The sequence below is a fragment of the Vespa mandarinia genome, chromosome 19 (assembly GCF_050613455.1).
Source record: "Vespa mandarinia isolate Hongniang chromosome 19, ASM5061345v1, whole genome shotgun sequence".
NCBI classification, from domain to species: Eukaryota; Metazoa; Arthropoda; class Insecta; order Hymenoptera; family Vespidae; genus Vespa; species Vespa mandarinia.
The window spans coordinates 1,862,501-1,882,500 of NC_140828.1; the positions used below are offsets into that span (position 1 = coordinate 1,862,501).

General features: G+C 32.0%; 1 protein-coding gene across 6 annotated transcripts in view; it reads left to right on the plus strand.

Moving 5' to 3' along the window:
* Positions 1-20,000, plus strand: part of LOC118447975 (uncharacterized) — a 148,229-nt gene that overhangs the window by 50,310 nt on the left and 77,919 nt on the right. Inside the window, exons 1-2 of one of the 6 annotated variants that reach the window (XM_085662696.1) lie at positions 18,622-18,686; positions 19,398-19,683. The exons of 2 other annotated variants lie outside the window; for them this stretch is intronic. The gene's annotated coding sequence lies outside the window, so the exon portion shown is untranslated. Of the gene's footprint in view, positions 1-9,769; positions 9,787-18,592; positions 18,687-19,397; positions 19,684-20,000 lie in introns of those variants that run through there. 3 more of the 6 variants (XM_085662694.1, XM_035880592.2, XM_085662693.1) reach the window with 3 other exon arrangements.

The window sequence follows — 20,000 nt, forward strand, 5'->3', positions numbered from 1 at the left end:
TTATTCGTCGAGTCAATATTCTATCCTCTTCTAAATTCTATTCTCTATATTTCTCTCTCTCTCTCTCTCTCTCTCTCTCTCTCTCTCTCTCTCTCTCTTTTCAACAACCTCGAACAAGTGTGTTCTAGGATTTTGCTAGAGTTACGATATAAATTCTGGAACATGTAATTTATTCTGTTGGCAACTAAATCATTGCGGATATGGTCAACGCAACGACTTAGTTGCCAAAACAATATGGCGTTGGCAACTAAGTCATTGCGGATATGGTCACCGCAACGACTTAGTTGCCAAACCAATATGGCGTTGGCAACTAAGTGATTGCGGGATTGGCAACTAAGTGATTGCGGGGTTGGCAACTAAGTGATTGCGGGGTTGGCAACTAAGTGATTGCGGGGTTGGCAACTAAGTGATTGCGGGGTTGGCAACTAAGTGATTGCGGGGTTGGCAACTAAGTGATTGCGGATTCGGTCACCGCAACGACTTAGTTGCCAACAAAATATCCCGTTGGCAACTAAGTCATTGCGGGGTTGGCAACTAAGTGATTGCGGGGTTGGCAACTAAGTGATTGCGGGGTTGGCAACTAAGTGATTGCGGGGTTGGCAACTAAGTGATTGCGGATTCGGTCACCGCAACGACTTAGTTGCCAACAAAATATCCCGTTGGCAACTAAGTCATTGCGGGGTTGGCAACTAAGTGATTGCGGGGTTGGCAACTAAGTGATTGCGGGGTTGGCAACTAAGTGATTGCGGGATTGGCAACTAAGTCATTGCGGATTCGGTCACCGCAACGACTTAGTTGCCAACAAAATATCCCGTTGGCAACTAAGTGATTGCGGGGTTGGCAACTAAGTGATTGCGGGATTGGCAACTAAGTCATTGCGGATTCGGTCACCGCAACGACTTAGTTGCCAACAAAATATCCCGTTGGCAACTAAGTGATTGCGGGGTTGGCAACTAAGTGATTGCGGGATTGGCAACTAAGTGATTGCGGGGTTGGCAACTAAGTGATTGCGGGATTGGCAACTAAGTCATTGCGGATTCGGTCACCGCAACGACTTAGTTGCCAACAAAATATCCCGTTGGCAACTAAGTGATTGCGGATTTTGTTTCCGCAATGACTTAGTTGCCAACCCATTACTATCAAATTGTGCTATCGAACATAAATGTGTTGTTATTCTATTATAATCATTATTATTATTATTATTATTATTATTATTATTATTATTATTATTATTATTATTATTATTATTATTGTTATTATTATTATTATTATTATTATTATTATTATTATTATTATTATTATTATTACTATTATTATTATATGATAAAATCATTAATTGTTGTTACTTTTAAAATAGTCCGATCGTATTTTTGTTTTTATTTTCTCTTATCGTTGTATTTTTCCTACCAAACTCTACCCGTCACTTTTATATTTTGGATCCTTCTTCCTTCGTTTTGTTTCCTACTTCTTTTTTTTTTGTTTCCAAAAAAAAAAAAAGAAAATAGAATTATAAAAAAAAAATGGAAGAACCCATAGTATTATACACATAGGCGTTATCAAGTCACGTCAAATTTTTAAACATCAAATTTAACATTTTTTTTCAGTGTGATATATAATAAATTTTGATATCGACGTTAACGTTATCATCGTTACGGGGAAAGAGAAAATGCTGGTGAGAAAGTGCTGGTGAGTTGGGCCTCTTTATCTCTCTTTCTCTCTCTCTCTCTCTCTCTCTTCTTCTCTTTGGATTCGGGTAAAAAAAAAAAAAAAAAAAAAAAAAGAAAAAAGAAACGATTGCAACAAGGCGAACACAACGCGTCGTTACCGTTCCTCGTTACCATGAATACGATATCGACGTAACAAGAAACAAGGAAGTTCGAGGCATTTGTCCCTGGCGTAGAAACGAGATAGGTGTTTTGCCAGGTGAAAAACTTCATATATATATATATATATATATATATATATATATAAATATATATTGATTGCAGTTATTTTCAGTGGTAATCACTAATGTACAAGTGGTACAAGTCAGGCGTAAATATATAGTCAGACAATTATATTAATATATATATATATATATATGTAATATAAAATATAAAAAGAATTTAATATATAAATACATAGATATTTATAAATATTTTAATAGAACAATACGTGCATTGATTTTAATATTATCATATAATAAAATGAAAATAAAAATCTACGATGTAATAATTGTTCAATAGTCGAACGTAAACACGTGTTTCTTTATAAATATAATATATAAAAAAAAAATATATAATTTAAAAAAATATTATTTAAAAAACAAAAAAAAAAGTGATTCCAATGATTCGAAATCCGAAAGAATGAAAAGTTATCCGATGATCGTAATTTACGATTGAAATTAAATAGAAATAGAAGGGGCAAATTTGTACGAATCTTTAGAAGCCAATTAAAATCATTTAATGGGTATTAAAATAATTTACATTTTTTTTTTCGTAATCGTGACGTATAATTATTTCTCCCTTCTTTCATCTTATTCTATTGTTTTTCTTTTTTTTTTTTCTTCTATTCATTTGATAACGTTAAAAACGATTCGAATGATTCAATGATTAATATGTAATGTAAATTTACGTCTACACATACCTACATACATATATAAATGTATACATACATATATACATACATATATAAATATATACACGTGAAATGAGAAATTCCTTTCTAAGAATGAACGACCAGTGACGTATTTCAAGTCTCGTTAAATTCGTTACGTATCACGATACGGTCACGCGAGCCAAGTTCTTACGTACAAGAAGAAATGTGAAGGGGGGTTTAAAGCAGAGGAAGGAGGTGAAGGGAGGTGGATAGAACGAGGAATAGGGGATGGGGTATGGATGAATGATAGGGGTATAGGGGATGAGAGAATCGAGAAGGGTAGAGGCTTGAGGAGGATTGAGCGGGGATTGAGGGTGATAGGCGGTAAGGTAAAAGATAGAAGACAGAGGAAAGTGGGAGAAGCCTTTGTGGGAACGTACTATACTATACTATATCTACGAGGTATCCACGATGCAACGAATATCTTTAGGAAGGCGTGCATCTTGTCTCGTGAAATAACGTCAACCTGCACTTCGAGGATGTCCCTAAGAAGAGAGGCCAGATCCCACGATTAAATTATCTACACGAAGCTGAATATATTCGTGATTGGCTTATGATGGTAGTCGATTAGAATGGCTCGGGGGTTGAGAAGAGTAAGTAAAAAAAAAGGGAAAAAGAAAAAGAAGAGTGAAAGAGAAAGAAAGAGAGAAAAGGAAAACGACAAAAGATTTTGAAAAAAAAAAAGAAAAAAACAAGAAAAAAAAGACATTGTAATAATTTGCATAAGTTAATAATACAAATAGATCTTTATAATTATTTATGAACATTTAAAAATGTTCTTTTGTATACTATATACATACATATATATGTATATGTGTATATATTTATGTATGTACATAGTTCATGTTAATGCATTTAGATCTTTAAACGATTGACTTTCGCAAATGCATTAATGCGGGCATTCATGTTATCTCTCTCTCTCTCTCTCTCTCTCTCTCTCTCTCTCTCTCTCTATTTTTTTTTCTTCCTTTTTTTTCTTTTCTTTTTTTTTGCTTCTTTTTTTTGGCGTGAGAGTACCCCATCGAGTTTGATTGGAAATATCGCGATCGAACGGTAGTGTAATACACATATACACACACATATATATATATATATATATATACATGAGGATATATACATACGTACATTCATACATACATATATATGTACATCGAGTCCCATCGACAGGAATGTTTCAGCATTTCCACGATGCGAATATGCGGCTTTAACGATACACAGTTGATCTCAACGATGAATCGTCGGGGGCTTGTAACTGTCGATAGGGCCTCTGGCCTTTGGATTACGTTTTGGTATTTCTAATCCAACGGGGTGTATCAAAAACCCCTGACATTTAATTCCATTAATGATTTAACGTTAATAAATATTTCATTATCTCTTCCAATAAATAAATCGTTATATTTTTCTATAAATCGATGTTAATCATTTTCCAAAGGGATTTAATTATTTATTTAAATGGTTATTTAATAGTCGATTGAATTAAATAATTAATCCTCCTTCTCTTTGGCGATACTATCATTATTATTATTATTATTATTATTGTATTTCGTTCAAATATTATATATATATATATATATATTTATTAATATTTATTTATATCTGTCTATAGAGAAATAAAAATTAAGTGAGAAGGATAATCGATTATGTTCTTTTATTCTACGTCATAAATTATTGATCAAATGAAACTCGTAGAATTGAACGAATAAAGGGACCCTTTTTCGACATACGTATTCTCATCGATCTCATTTGTTTGTCTTTCTCGAATGGAACAATAATAAAAAAAAAATATGACGGATGATAAAGTAATAATAATAATAATACGAATAGACGCGATAGAGATCTCATCGTTTAAAAGTAATTAATTTCAATTGAACGTTACGTAGGGGGAGGTGTGGTGGATTGGGGGGGGGAGGACTGCGTGGGAAATCGTAAATAGTATATATTTTTTTCTTCTTTTTTTTTTTTTCACATTTCTTTCCCTTTAATCATTTTTCATTATTCGAGCATAAATTTTTCATTTCTACATATAAACTCTGATATATGTCGTTTCATCTACGTATACATATATACGTTTAGAAGTTTGTCTACATTCAACATACCCCCCCCCTCCCGGCCCCCGCCACCCTTCCCGTTTTTTTTCTTTTTTTTTCTCTTCTTTCGAAAATAGCAAATGTTCGTGCAAGATGCAAGGCTATAAAATGGTTCGATAACGTCAATCGGGATAAGTGGAATAAGAGAGAGAGAGAGAGAGAGAGAGAAAAAGAGAGAGAGAGAGAGAAATAGAGATAGTTTAGGTCTTTGCAATATCCAGATACGTTCCTGCAAGCTGGCACACGTATGTATATGTACGAGAGATGCGAGTTTCGTACGTATGTGCATCACTTCCGGCCAGGAACCACCCTCGCCATTTCCGGACGATGCATCATTGGACCACCCCCGATAAAGTTTGCGCTTTCCGCCGTTGTGCGGTGAAACTCAGGCAGGGAGGGGGGGAGGGAGGTAGGGGTGGAGGGATGGGAAGCAAGGGTTGTGAAGGTTTGGGGCGTAAATGGTGGCCCGTCGTTGGCCCTGAGGCATCGCGTTTCGGGCGAAAACAAAAAGGACCTGGACGGATTCTCCGATACGCGACTGAGAGAGATAGAGAGAGATAGAGAGAGATAGAGAGAGAGAGAGAGAGAGAGAGAGAGAGAGAGAATGAGACATAGATCGTGCAATTGAAACTAGGTATAGATAGGTAGATAGATAGATAGAAAAAGAAAAAAGAGAGAGATAGAGAGAGAGAGAGAGAGAGAGAGAGAGAGAGAGAGAGAGAGAGAGAGAGAGGGTAAAATGAAAACTCACGATTATCTCCCGCTTGATCGAAGACATTTTTGTGTTTTATTTTTCTTTTCTTTTCTTTTCTTTTTTTACCTTTCTCCTTTTTATTATTTTGCTGTCCTTCTTTCGTCATTTCTTTCTTGGTCCTTTTCTTCTTTTTTCTTTTTTCTTTTTTTTGTGTTTTTTTTTTTCCTTAAAAAAAAAAAAAAAAAAAAAAAAAAGAGGAAAAGTTTCATAAAAGATTTTTTCCAATTCTTTTTTTACTACCTCGATGCTTTATCAAATTTTTCTCCCGACTCATTTCAAATTCATTCTTTTCTCTCTCATCATATTGTATGCTTCCTTGCGTTTACAATTTCCTCTTCTTCTTCTTCTTCTTCTTCTTCTTCTTGTTCCTGTTTTTTTTTCTTCTTTCTTTTCTTTTTTACCTTCCTTTTGGCTTCTCTACTGGGGTTTAAATTATTTGTACAATATAACGAAATACACACACACACACATACATATATATATATATATATATATATATATATATATATATATATACATAGAAATATCGTAATACTTTTGATAGATTTCGAGATAGTACAAATTTTCGAAGATGGAATGGGAACGTTGGTTCGATCAAAAAAAAAAAAAAAAGAAAAAAAAAGGAAAAAAAAGAAAAAAAAGAAAAAGAAAATTAAAAAAGATTTGCAAAACTATCAGAGGATTTGTTTTTATCGTATAGGCCTTTGAAATTCAAGAGTTACACCTGTTTCGTATATCGTTAGATCAATAATCCCATGAAAGAGAGAGAGAGACAGAAACAGAGAAAGAGAAAGAGAGAGAGGGTACATGATAGCTGCTTCACTAGAGGTCCTTGACTAACGATCGTTTCTCGTGACAGAACGCGATACATAGGGGGATACGAGAAGCTACGGGGTTGATAGTGGTAAAGGAGTAAGAGTAGGAGGGGTAGAGGGGGTTAGGTTAGAGGACGAACACGTCGACTAGTTAAAGGAGAATCGTAATGTCGATGTGTAGTACCAGAAAGGGGGTGCCGCGTACGAAATAGAAGGTAATGAAAGGGAGAGAGAGGATTACGATGAAAAGGGATGTAAGAAAAATGGGGATGGGATAAGAGAAGGTAGGGAGTAAAGGGATTGGTTTAGCGAAAGAAGGAAGGCACGTAGGGAATAGAAATTTCTTGAAAGGGTGGAACTATACGTTTAGACCGAATAATTAACAAAATAGCAGGAACTCGATAGTTATAAGTCGTTTCTTCATTTTCTTCTTCTTCTTCTTCTTTTTTTTTCTTTCTTTCTTTATTTCTTTCTCGTTCACTCGGTCTCACTGTCTTTGTCTGTGGTTTTTTTTTCTTTTTTTTTTTCCGTCTTATCGTATTATCGATTTTTCGCACGATTACTTTTATTTATTTTTCACGATCACTTTTATTTATTTTTTCCCACGATAAAAGGAAATATTTCTCTCGAATCGAGAACTATCGTAGATTTGAAATCGAGAGTGAAAATATACGTGATACATGATATTTTAAATCGAATATCATACTCAATGGATATAATTGTCGAATTTAATCGTTAATTGACATCGTGGAATTTCGTATAAAATAAATAATTCATCGAGTATTCGTTAATGTCGATGAGGATCGAGTCGAGAAATCATTTTTTAATTATTCATTTTTTCTAATTATAAGTTATTAAGTTTTATATTATTCGTATTATCGTAATTTTTATTTACGATTTTGATTACGAATAATCCGATGAAAATTTCTTCTCTCGTTATTTCCCTTTTTCTTCTTTCTTTCTTTTTTTTTTTTTTTCTTCCTTATTTTTCTTTCTTTCTTTCTCTTTAATCGTTCGATCGCAAAATAAAAAAATCATTCGCTCGTTTCTCGATAATTCCTTTAAATTTCTTATTTATTATATATAGTATTTATATATTATAGATCGATCATTATGTGAATGATCATGGTAAATATTTTTTTCATCGTTTTATTGAAAGAATAAAATCATTGATACGACATTGTACCTGCATGAGACGATTCTACTATAACACGAAAGAAAGAGAGAAAGAGATAGAGAAAGAGAGAGGACGAGAGAGAAAGGAAGCGAAAAAGAGAAAGAGAGAAAGAGTTTTTTTGCTCGCGAATATTATAATAATCCCTTTTAAATATTTTGGACGTTGATAATTACCTAGCCAAGATGGAAGTCCAATTAAAGTGACAATTACGTGGAACGGTCAGTCCTGATTGTCCCTTTTTTCAGCTTCGAGTCGTTTCTACCACTACCATAGAATGCGTTCTATGTCATTTTGCAAAGTTGTATGAAAAGTAGAGAGGGAGAGACAGATAGAGAGAGAGAGAGAGAGAGAGAGAGAGAGAGAGAGAGAGAATGAAGAAGTCCGTTCAGACAGAAGGATTTAAAGGAATCAAGGGAAATGGGGATGGTAAGCGAAAGGGGCGTTTACTACTGACCAACCCCTTTTATGTAACCGTATAGAAAGAGTTAGAGAAAGAGAGAGAGAGAGAGAGAGAGAGAGAGAGAGAGAAGATTGCCCTCTGGCATTTTCTCTACGATGTATGTACGTTTCACAAAGCTGACATTATTTCGTAAAATATGGAAACTCGTACCACTGCTGTCTCTAAATCACGTTTGTTTTACGCGAATTAACTCCCCACTTTTTTTCTCTCTCTCTCTATTTCTTTTACTCTCTCTCTCTCTCTCTCTCTCTCTCTTTCTCTCTCTCTCTCTCTCTCTCTCTGTCTCTGTCTTTTTCTCTCTTTTTTTCTTCCTCTTACTCTCTCTGTCTCTTTTCATAACTTCCTTTCCTTCTTTAAACATGTGATTGCTCAATTAAAATTTTCATACACAAAGATACACGCAAACATATATTTATATATATATATATATATATATATATATATATATATATATATCTACACGTATTATAACACATTTATTTAAGACGAATGAAATTACAAAAGAAACCTTTAAACGTATCCAACATTTAATTAAGTAACACAAGAAACACATAGGTACTATATACGTTTATATATATATATATATATATATATATATATATATATATATATATTGTATCATGAAAGAGAAGAAAAGAAAAATGGAAAAAAGAGAAAATAACAAGAAAAAAGAAAAAAATAAAGCGAATGAAGTCGAAGAAAGTAATTATCTAATTTATTTTTTATATTATACATATACATATACACACATCAATACACATATATATATATATATAAATACATACATACATATATAAATATATATAAACGTAAATAGAAGATTTAATTTAATTTCTATCATTTTCATTTGCATTATTATTTTAATTATGAATGAATTATATCGTACGAAGATACATACATACATACATAAATATACAGACACATACGTACATACATATATATATATATATATATATATATATACATAAATACCCACACACACACACACACACACACACACGTATACACATAGACGAAATGGTCGTTCTCGAAACGGTCTTTTGATTTTAGATAAATGCATACAGACACGTATTACTCGTTGATCTTTGGGAGATATCTAGATGGATCGATGAAGAGTAGTAGATATCGTGACAGATGGGAGTGATGCGAGGCTGGAACGATAGAAAGAGAGAGAGATAGAGAGAAAGAGAGAGAAGAGAACAAATTGGGAGGAGAGGGTTAAAGAGAGAGATAGAAACGAACGACATATTAATTCCCGTCGTTCGAGCGTCCTCGCGTCGTTCTATTGAGTCAGACTTAATTATTCTGCCAATCTGTTTGCATATTGGACCGAGCCAAGATGAGAGAGGGTCCGTCGACCGTAGGTAATTATCGACGATTGTTCGCGATGATTGATTATTAACTATATCGTATAATGCCGAGGGTGATAAGAGAGGAAGAGAAAGGGAGAGAGAGAGAGAGAGGGAGAGAGAGAAAGAAAGAAAGAAAATATCGCCGAGTTATCAGAAAATAATTTATTATTATTTTCAGAAAAAAAAAAAATTTTTATTTATTTTTATATATATATATATATATATATATATATATATATATGCAAAGAAAGTATACTTTCTTCAGGTAGATTTGCCGCGCTTCTCATGGCTTGCCCTTCCATTGTCCTTTGTTATTTACAAATTCTTTTGTTATCTACAAATCGAGCCATTAAGAATTGTAAGAGAAACGGGCAGTTGGAAATAGAACGCAGAAGAGAGAAGTAGCACAAGAGTTTATAAGGAAATTTATACTAAATAATATATATTAAATAAGATTTAAATAGTGTGAATAATAAACGTAAATTGTCGTTCCTTTGTTCACAGGTAAGATTAATTAGCAAATAAGTATTAATTAACAAATAAAGATTTATTACTTTGTTCAGAGAGAAACATATTTTCGTTTATCACTTCACATAATCAATCCGACATATTATATATATATATATATATATATATATATATATTATTTCAATTGCAATATTATAAGAAGTTTAATGGAGTGTGTGGTTGCAAGTGTTAGTACGTTTGAACGTAAGTTCGATATCGAATTCTATTAAAGAAAAAAAGAAAAAGAAGAAAAAAAAAGAAAGGAAAGGAAAGGAAAGGAACGAAGGATAGGAAAAAAAATTTTGATGAAGTTTCTCATAGTCGATCATATTGTAAATATCAATTTTTCAAAGTGTCGGATTTTAAATCGTGGAAGAAACTTGAATCGAGTTGTAACGTTCGATAGATCGAATTTTGCGAGTAAGTCATTCATGGAATAATATAGTCTTTTAAAGAGATTCTAGAATTCGAGATTTAAATTGTTTGAGAAAGTTGTTGGAAAAAGAAGGTCATGTGGTGGAATATATATATATATATATATATATATATATATATATAAAATATATATATACGTTCGGGGGAAATATCAGTCTCGAGTAGCTTCTTCAAACTACGTGAATCCGAGGTACCTTTTGCCAACGATGTCGTTCACTTTTCTCTTCGATAGACAGAACTAGAGATTGAAAGAGAGTGAGAGAGAGAGAGAGAGAGAGAGAGAGAGAGAGAGGAAGAGAAACAAGAAGAAGTTTAGTCGAAGGGAAAACAGGAAGACAGTTTATTGTTAGCTTTAGATACTTTGTTTACCTCGAACTTGTGGCTCGAGAAAATCATACGATACTTGCAAATCTCGATCGATGTTGTTTAAGATCAGAGAGAGAAAGAGAAAGAGAGAGAAAGAGAGAGAGAGAGAGAGAGAGAGAGAGAGAGAGAGAAAAAAATCGATTAAAAATTAGACAGATTTAGATATATATCGAGTTGTAAGTTCTTTAGATAAATTTCAAGTCTTTCATTTTTAATCTTTTCATTTTTAACAGATCGTAAAACTACAAGTCGTCCTTTTCCTTTTTTTTCTTTTTTTTTCTTGGGGGGGGTGGGGTCTTCTCTTTCTTTTCTTTTTCTAATCGATCACATCGAGACTTCTTTTTCCTTCGAGCAAATCTTTTCTCTTCCTTTCTTTTGTTCCTTTTTCTTTCCCTTTTTTTTTCTTTTCTTCTCTTTTTTTTTTTTTTAGTTCAGTAAATTCCGTATAAAAAAAATCCCCTCTCCCTCCTCTCACCCCCCCCCCCCCCCCACCGAAAGAATATCGACGACTCGATGAATCATTAAAATTATTCCATTGAAGTTTTGATTATAAAATTGAGAATCAAAATTGAAATAAAATAAAATAAAATAAAATAAAATAAAATAAAATAAAGTAAAGTATTAAAATGACAAATAAAAAGGAATAAAATATTTAATTAAATTTGAAATCAAAGGAAATTTGAAATTAAAATGAAATTCATAATTAAACGTAATTAAATGGAGAGATTTAAATTAGTTGATTTTTTTGTTTGTTTGTTCGATAAAATAATAATAAGGAAAATAAGAAAATTGATGATCATTGGTTGGAGGACCAATGCGGCGATCATCGCCGATTATCCATTTCGTTCGATTCTCATCCTCCCGTCTGTCTCCGTCCCGGCCCCACCCACCCACCCATCCCCCCGTTAGGACGAATCGTGATGACCGCAGGAAGCAACGTTGTTGTTAACAGGAACACGTTCACTCACGCATTGGAGCACGCATCCACGGAATGAATTAATCGAGCGTGTTACGCGTTTACAGAGTTAACTGGAATGCAGCAAACCGACGACAAACGACGATATCTCTTTCTCTCTCTCTCTCTCTCTCTCTCTCTTTCTATCTCTCTCTCTCTTTTTCTCTGTCTCTCTTTCGTGATATAACGAGTCCAGTCTGATTCGTAATAAAATTTGAAAATAAATGTCGACGGAGAAAATAAAAATCCTTTTTTTTTCTTTTTCTCTTTTTCTCTCACTCACTCTTTCTCTCAGTCTTTTTGTCTTCATCAAAAATGACTATTCATTTATTAATTCGTTTTACAGCATGGATTGTAACAAGAAGAAGAAGAAGAAGAAAAAAAAAAAAGAAAAAGAAAACAAAAAAAGGAGAAAAGGAAATACCAAACGAGTCCATTTAAAATAAATAGAAAAAATGTTTAAAAGGAAAAGAGACTAGTTGTTGAGAATATACGTATATATGTATGTATGTATGTATGTATGTATGTATGTATATATGCATTTTCCGAAAACGAACGTGCAAATATTCGATGAACAAATATTTTCATATAACAAACATACACACACACACATGTATATATATATATATATATATATATATACAAATATGTTTTATCTTTTCAAATGTTTTTTTCGTGACTATACAATTTATTCTTGTTCATTGAAACGATGTTTCAAATTGCTTTTATAATCATTATTTACAGGCATAATCGAATGATAGAGTATAGGGAAGAGAGAGAGAGGGAGAGAGAGAGAGAACAAGAGAGGAAGGCAACGTTCTCTTAGAGAACCGTCGCCAATGTTGTCTAACAGTGGATCGAATTATCCGCTTAATAGATGGTACTCGCTGGCACGATGCACTTAGCGTTGAACCTCGCGGCAAATACAAGAGAGAGAGAGAGAGAAAGAGAGAGAAAGTAGAGAGAGAGAGAGAGAGAGAGAGAGAGAGGCTTTGTCTTCGGTTCGATCGCATTTGCTTCGATTTCTCATCGATATCATTCGACAAGAAGTCTCCAACGAATTACTCCATTTTATTTATATATACATTTATATAATTAATAAATTAATATATAAATGTATGTAAAATATAAATAATAAAAAGAAATTATATATCTACATATATATGTATATAAAACGATAAAATATTATCATTATCAATTATCCTTATCTTCTCGTGTTTGAAGAAAATTATTTGTTTTTTTTTATTTTTCTTTTTGCTTTTAATTTTCACATTACACAGATTAATATAAAATCAATGACCAATACAAATATAAATATAATTTTACAAATATCGATGGATATGTTTCGTTCTAAAGAAAAGAGTTCGCTGACCTCTCCCATTCAGGTCGACAACTTCAATGTTGAGTTCAGTTCAAGGCGCGCTTGCATAGATCTTGAACAATAACGTGGTTGATTGTAACGTAGTAATACTCATGTTGGTGTTGGTATCAGAGATATTGTCATTGTCCCGAAAACCGTCTCTCCTCCTTCTCTCTCACCTTCTTTCATCTAGCAATAGTCGGCCTTCATCATGCTTCATCCTCTTCTCGTTTGTGTCCTACGAAGAGCAAAGTTACCGACCCCTCGACCTATATACCATACGAAACTTCACCAAGGAGATTGTCAGCTATTTATATCATATAGCATATTCTAAAATCTTTTTATTCTTTCGAATTTTATTTCTTCCTCTATCTCTATCTCTCTCTCTCTCTCTCTTTTTAATTTCTTTTTACATTTTTTTTTGTCTTTTTCCTCAGTCGAATATCGTTCAATTAACGATTTATTTTCCTTCCAATTGTTTCGTTTTTTTTCTCTAATTTTTTTTTTTTTTTTTAATGATTAACTTAACTATCACGAGAGAAAAAAAGAGAAAGAGGGAGAGAGAGAGAAAGAGATATTTCATATATACGAAACATATATTCAATATATACGAAACATTAATATTAAAAAAAATAATTCAATTAACGTTAATTATAATTCTTCTATTTATATTTGTTCCCATTCTATTCATCGATATATGGACATTTATAAATCAGGTTTTATGTTGACGCGAGTATGAATGTTCTACTCTGTGTTATAGTTTTATCTACAAGAAAAAAGATACTTATCAAGATCCTAAAAAGGAGAGAGAGAGAGAGATAAAGAAAAAGAGAAAGAGGAGAAGTAGATAGATAGATATAGAGAGAGAGAGAGGGAGAGAGAGAGAGAGAGAGAGAGAGGAAAGAGCAAGGGAGATAGAGAGAAGCCATCAGACTCACTCACTGCAGCCTGTTGACCTGCATTCGCCTCTTAAACGAAGTGGCATGTACCAGAAGCTTGCAGTCGAGCTTTCAACCCCTTCTCTCTCTCTCTCTCTCTCTCTCTCTCTCTTTCTGTTCTTTACCACCTCAGACGTCTTCACCCTCATCGTTGGCCCTACACCCTCCTACCTCCTATCTGAATCTTCTCCTCTTTCTCTTTCTCTTCCTCTTTGTCTGCTTCTTCGTCCTCACTTTGATAGTTTCGTGACGAGACGGGACAACCCAGACGATGATTTTTTTTCCCTTTTTGTTTTTTTATTTTTTCTTGTTTTCTCTTTTCTTTTTCTTTTCTTCTTCTTCTTCTTTTTCTTTCTTTCTTTCTTTTTTTACCATGCAGATATAGAACTCGTCTTTTGGACTCTTCTTTTGATTCATCTTTTGACTTTTCTTAAGATCTTTTTTTCCTTTTTTTTATTATATTTTCTCTCTCTCTCTCTCTCTCTCTCTCTTTTCTTTTCTTCTGTTTTTTCTTTTTTGACTTTTCTTTTCGAATTCTCTCGCGACCTTAACCTCATGGAATATAATTTTTCACTGTCCATGATGTTGGAATGACTTTTCCTTTTTTCTTTTTTTTTTTTCTTTCTTTTTTTTTTCTTTCCACTTTCATCTACACTCCCTCGAAAGTTCACTGTTTTCAATTGCGAAAATACTTTCTCGAAATGTTGAGATTGCGTTTTATTTACGTCTCTTCTTTTGCTACTACATTATTTGCTTTTGCGCTTTTATAGAATGATTACTTTATTGTTTCTCTTTAATTATCTCCCGAGATTAACCTTTTGGAAAATTTTTTTCCCCACCCTTCCCCTATGCATTTTTCTATTGACGGCGTTGGAATGACCTTTTCTTTTTTTTTTTTCCTCGTTTCTTCTTCTTTTTCTTTCTCAAAACTCGATGAAACTTTTGGAAAGCGGCGTTTTCTTTTACGACGTGTCCTTTATTATAGAACATTCTTCTTAAATCCTCTTGAATTTTTTTTCTTATCGTCGATGTTAAATTGACTATTTGTTCGTTCGTTTTTTCAGAATTCGTCGAACTCATTGGAAAATTTTGTTCGATTTTACGTTCGCATTCTATCCTGAAATTTTCATCTTAAATCCCCTTGAGACCATAATCTTTGTAAATTTTTCATGGATTTTCTATTGTCGGTGTTAGAATGATTTCTCTCTCTCTCTCTCTCTCTTTCTCTCTCTTTTTCTTGTTTTTTTTTTCTTAGTGAACTCTGAAACTTTTGTAAAATGTTGATATTACAATGTGTTCTTCATTTCCCGTAAAATTAATATCGGGAATCTTGGAAAATTTTTTTTCCATATACATTCTATCGTCGATGTTAAAATGATTTTGTTCTTTTTTTTTTATGTATATATATATATATATATTTATTTTATGTATATATGTATTTTCTTCTCTTCTTCTTCTTTCTTTTGTTTTCCCCTCCAAAAAAATACACGTATCATAGAAAAATATTGAAAGCCTTAATAACGAAAGATTGAAAATAAAATTTGATTAGGGTGACATTTTCCCTTTCAGAAAATATTCTACATTAATCAATTCCAATATCAATTGATTAGATTAGACACCTGCTATAGTATCTAATATATAGCATGGCGTAGATTGTACAGCTCTCGTTTTCAGCAAGTTGAAAGACCACCCACACTCTTGACCGTGGCAGCCTCGACAATCTCATTTCCACAGGAATAGACTACCTTAGAGGAAGAGGTGGAGATAGAGAGAAGGAGGTAGAGCTGAAGATCCTTAATTAACGTTTCTAACAACGTTGTATGTGATGTACCACATCCACTCTCTCTATCTCTCTCTCTCTCCCCTCCCTCTCTCTTTCCCTATATATATATATATATATATATGTGATATATATATATCACAGTACATGTTAGTTCGTGTATCGGTCAAAATCGTTTGTTAACAATCTGATCTAGTGATTAGATAAAATAATTCGATAAAGAAAGATTATCCAAATTAGATTAACGATTAGATTTTAAATCATTCTTTAAAAATAATTATATATATATATATATATATGTGTGTATGTGTGTGTGTGTGCGTGTGTATGTGTATGTAGGTATAGTTATACGTATAAATAATATTTCGATATAATATATTTTAATATCGGATTATTTTTCATCAGGTTAACATTTATTCAAGAAGAAACCATCGAGAGTAATAAAGAGAGAAGAGAGAGAGAGAGAGAGAGAGAGAGAGAGAGAAATATTATTTAGCATATTCTCTTAATACGAGGGAATTAGAAGAAGCGTGGGCTTCTTTAGCTATGGTGAGCTGAATAATTGGATTTATTTATTTGACGCTGCTCCCTTGCGAGTCGTAAAGAGTAATTCTATGCATTCGCGATGACTAAACGAATAACGTTGACTTTTTCCAATTCTTTTTTTTATATTTTTCTTGTTTTTTGCTTCTTCTTTAGGGAGTCATTTCTATTCTCTCTCTCTCTCTCTCTCTCTCTCTCTTTCTCTTTACTCTTTATTAATTAACATTCAATATATACGTACATCTTTTATAAATTTTTTTTGTAAAAATAAAAAAAAAGAAGAAAGAACAGGCAAAATATTCGTCCCGTTTAAATATAAATAGGAAAATTTTTTCTTTCTTTCTTCCTTTTTCTTTTTTCGGTTTTTTTTCTTTTTTTTATTCTTAAATAGCGACCAAAAAAAAAGAACGAACATTTCCTTTCTTTCTTTCCTTTTGATTAACTCCTTTTTCTTCTCCTTTTTCTTGAATGGCGAGAGAAAAAACGAACATTTCCTTTCTTCCTCTCTTTTCCTTTCTTTTTGGTATTTTCGATTAACTTTTTTCTTTCTTCTCCTTTTTTTTGCTCTTTTTTCTTTTTTTTTCTTTTTTTTTTAATCGGACAATAATTCTTAAACATCGCTCTTCTCTTTCTTCTCTTACAAAAATCCTTCAAATTGATGATATGCATACGTACGCGCGTACTCACGTTATGCACGTATGCACGTATGTATGTATGTATGTATGTATGTATGTATGTATGTATGTATATACATAAATAATCGTATATTACATAACTACTCTACGTGCAAAGCATTTCACATTTCTAAGCGATTTATCGGGCGTAACGTAGTAGCCGAGACACAATGAATTACCACGTCGTATTACCCGAATAGCAAACGCGCATCGTTAAATTATCGTTCTACCTGCACTCGCGAGATTCTACCCATCAAATTATCTACGCGTTTTCATGATTTACAAGGATATATAATGAGCGTGGTTCAGGTGTCTAATTACGATAATCTTTGGTAATTTTTTTTTTCCTTTTCTTTCCTTTTTTTTTTTTTTTTTTTAAAGAAGAAGAAGAAGAAGAAGAAGAAGAAGATGAATAAAAAGAAATTAAAACGAAACATTTGCTATTCTCGAATAACTTTTCTATTTTCCGTGAATTTATTTTTTTTTTTTTTTTTTTTTTTTTTTGTTTCTACTTGAAAAAGATTTCAATAGTTGATCACGAACATTATTAAGATTATTATTAGGATTATTATTAGGATTCGCGTGCAAAGACGTATGAATCGGGGTTGGTGGTAGTGGGGGAAGAAAAACTAAATCAAATTGAATAATAATTGACTCGTTGCCATGATTAGATCTGGGTTTAAACCGTGTAGGATTTTATTTAAAAAAAAAAAAAAAAAAAAAAAAAAAAATAAAAGAAGGAAAAAAAAAGTGCCTCCATTTAAATTGGACGTGTAAATAATTTACTCGATCGACGAATTTGACTTATAATTATATTTCGCCCCGGACAGCTGTCGTGATATTGAATTAAATTATAAAAAAGTATAGAAAAAAGAAAGAAAGAAAATAGAAAAGAAGAAAGGGAAAATAATAGAGAATAAAAAATATTCTATATAAAAGAATATATATTGGCATACGATTGACAGATTCTAACGCAATTCCTTATCTTTCCTTTCGTCAATAGTGAATAGAATTGTGATATCTCAGTGAAATATTATATTATTAAATTTAATACACGTGAGAGATGGTAAAGGAAAGAAGAAAAAAATCCTGGACGAATAAAAAGAAATTTGTCAGCTGATTTTAAAATCCTTTACAAAATTTTTCAATTTATTTCTTATCTTTCTTCCTTTTCAAATTACAAAATTAAATGACAAATCTCGCAATATAAAAAGTCTCGTAAAAATGATAATAAATTTTTACAATCGTATTAATTATTTACAATCATACGTGTATATATTTTTATATATATATATATATGTGCGTGTATGTACATATGTAAATACATAGATACAATTATAAAAGATTATTTTTATTTAAAAGATGTTTTTATTTCTTAAAGATGCTCGAAAGACGTGTTCCCTTATAAAGATCAAAATGTTATCGACCTCGTACGTGTCTCTATTCCAAGAATGTAAATAGGTCAACGAAGTTCATAATAAACAACACGATGAGATCAGCAGTAAAGAGTCAACGAAGCGGAATCACTTTGTTTTGATCCCAAGTAATACGTATATGTTAGTTATACGTATATACGTATGTTTATAAAAGTATAATACGTATATACGTATGTATTACGTGTATATGTGTTAATGATAATAAAAACATGTATAGAAAGTCGAAGAGATTTGTTTTTGTCCTTGTATAAATGTCAAATGTTTTCCAAGGTGTGTATATATATATATTTACATACACACGTTACACGTTATACGTAATAGATTCAGGGCAGTCGATAACAAGCGTTCAACCAAGTTAGACGTATTAAAAATAATTTCCCCTCTTTTATATTTTATATCGACAAAATATTGTAAGTATATATATATATATTTATTTATTTATTTATTTACAATACTTAGATAATTCTATTGAATATATATTTTTTTTAATTATCAATGGTGATATATATGAGAGAAAAAATCAAATAAAAATGAAACAAAAGAAAAGAAAAATAAATAAATAAATAATGTAATACGTCGTTTCGTTTTCGTTCACGAAATTTATATTTATTTAAAAAACAGAGAATAAAAAATTATTTTTCAATTTACAAAACTATTATATTTAATGATCGATCAATGCAGGAGAAATTTGTATCGAGCGAGACTCTAATGAACGATTAAACAATAACGACATTATAAGCTTTTAATAATTCATCGATTAAACGTGTACATATGTTTTACGTTGCATTGACATAATGAAAACACGTGAGTATTACTCGACGTGTATAAATATATTATTGACAATATGTTAACGGTATAAAATATATCATTTATTTTATAATAATAATAATATAGATTTGTTTTCGTTAATTCATGAGATTTAATGTTTCTTCGTTGCATTGATCGAAGAAATAAGAACGAATAATAATAATAATTAATTATTGAAATGTATTTTCTCATTGTTATTACGAAATTTTCACGTTGTTTCGATTAATTGATAATTGATGGATCATTGGAAATTAATTTTTTCTTTTCTTTTTTCTTTGCTCTCTTTTTTTTTTTTTCTTTTACGAACTTATCAGGTTTCATTGATTAAAAGAGAACACGAGAACAACAATAGAATCGAATGATTTTCTTCCAAAAGATCGATTTTATTCGTCGTGTTTATCGAGAAATCAAGAGAGCAAGAGAGATAGATAGAGAGAAGAGAGAAGAGAGAGAGAGAGAGAGAGAGAGAGAGAGAGAGAGAGAGCAGACTATTTCGACATCTCGTCTAGACGTTAAGTTTTCAATTACCGTCGTCGTCCGTTCATCTTAATCTTCCAATTAGGATTTCTTCCACGGATGCGAAGATCTTATCCCCGTTTCGTAAGTTTTGCCTTTTTAATGTTACGTCGATTAGGAAGAAGTTGTAGGAATAAATGTTAAAAGGATAGAAAGAGAAAAAGCGAAGAAAAGAAAGATGGAAAGAAGGAGGGAGTGTAGGAGAGAGGGAGGGAGGGAGGGAGGAGGAAAAAAAATCAATTTAAAAGTCGATTTATACGAGGTAATAACGTTCGAACGAAAAATCAATATATACTGGATATTTAATTTATTCATTAATTCAGATAGAAGAAACAGAATGGTATATGTGTGTGTGTGTGTGTGTGTGTGTGTATAATAATCGATAATATATAACCGAACGG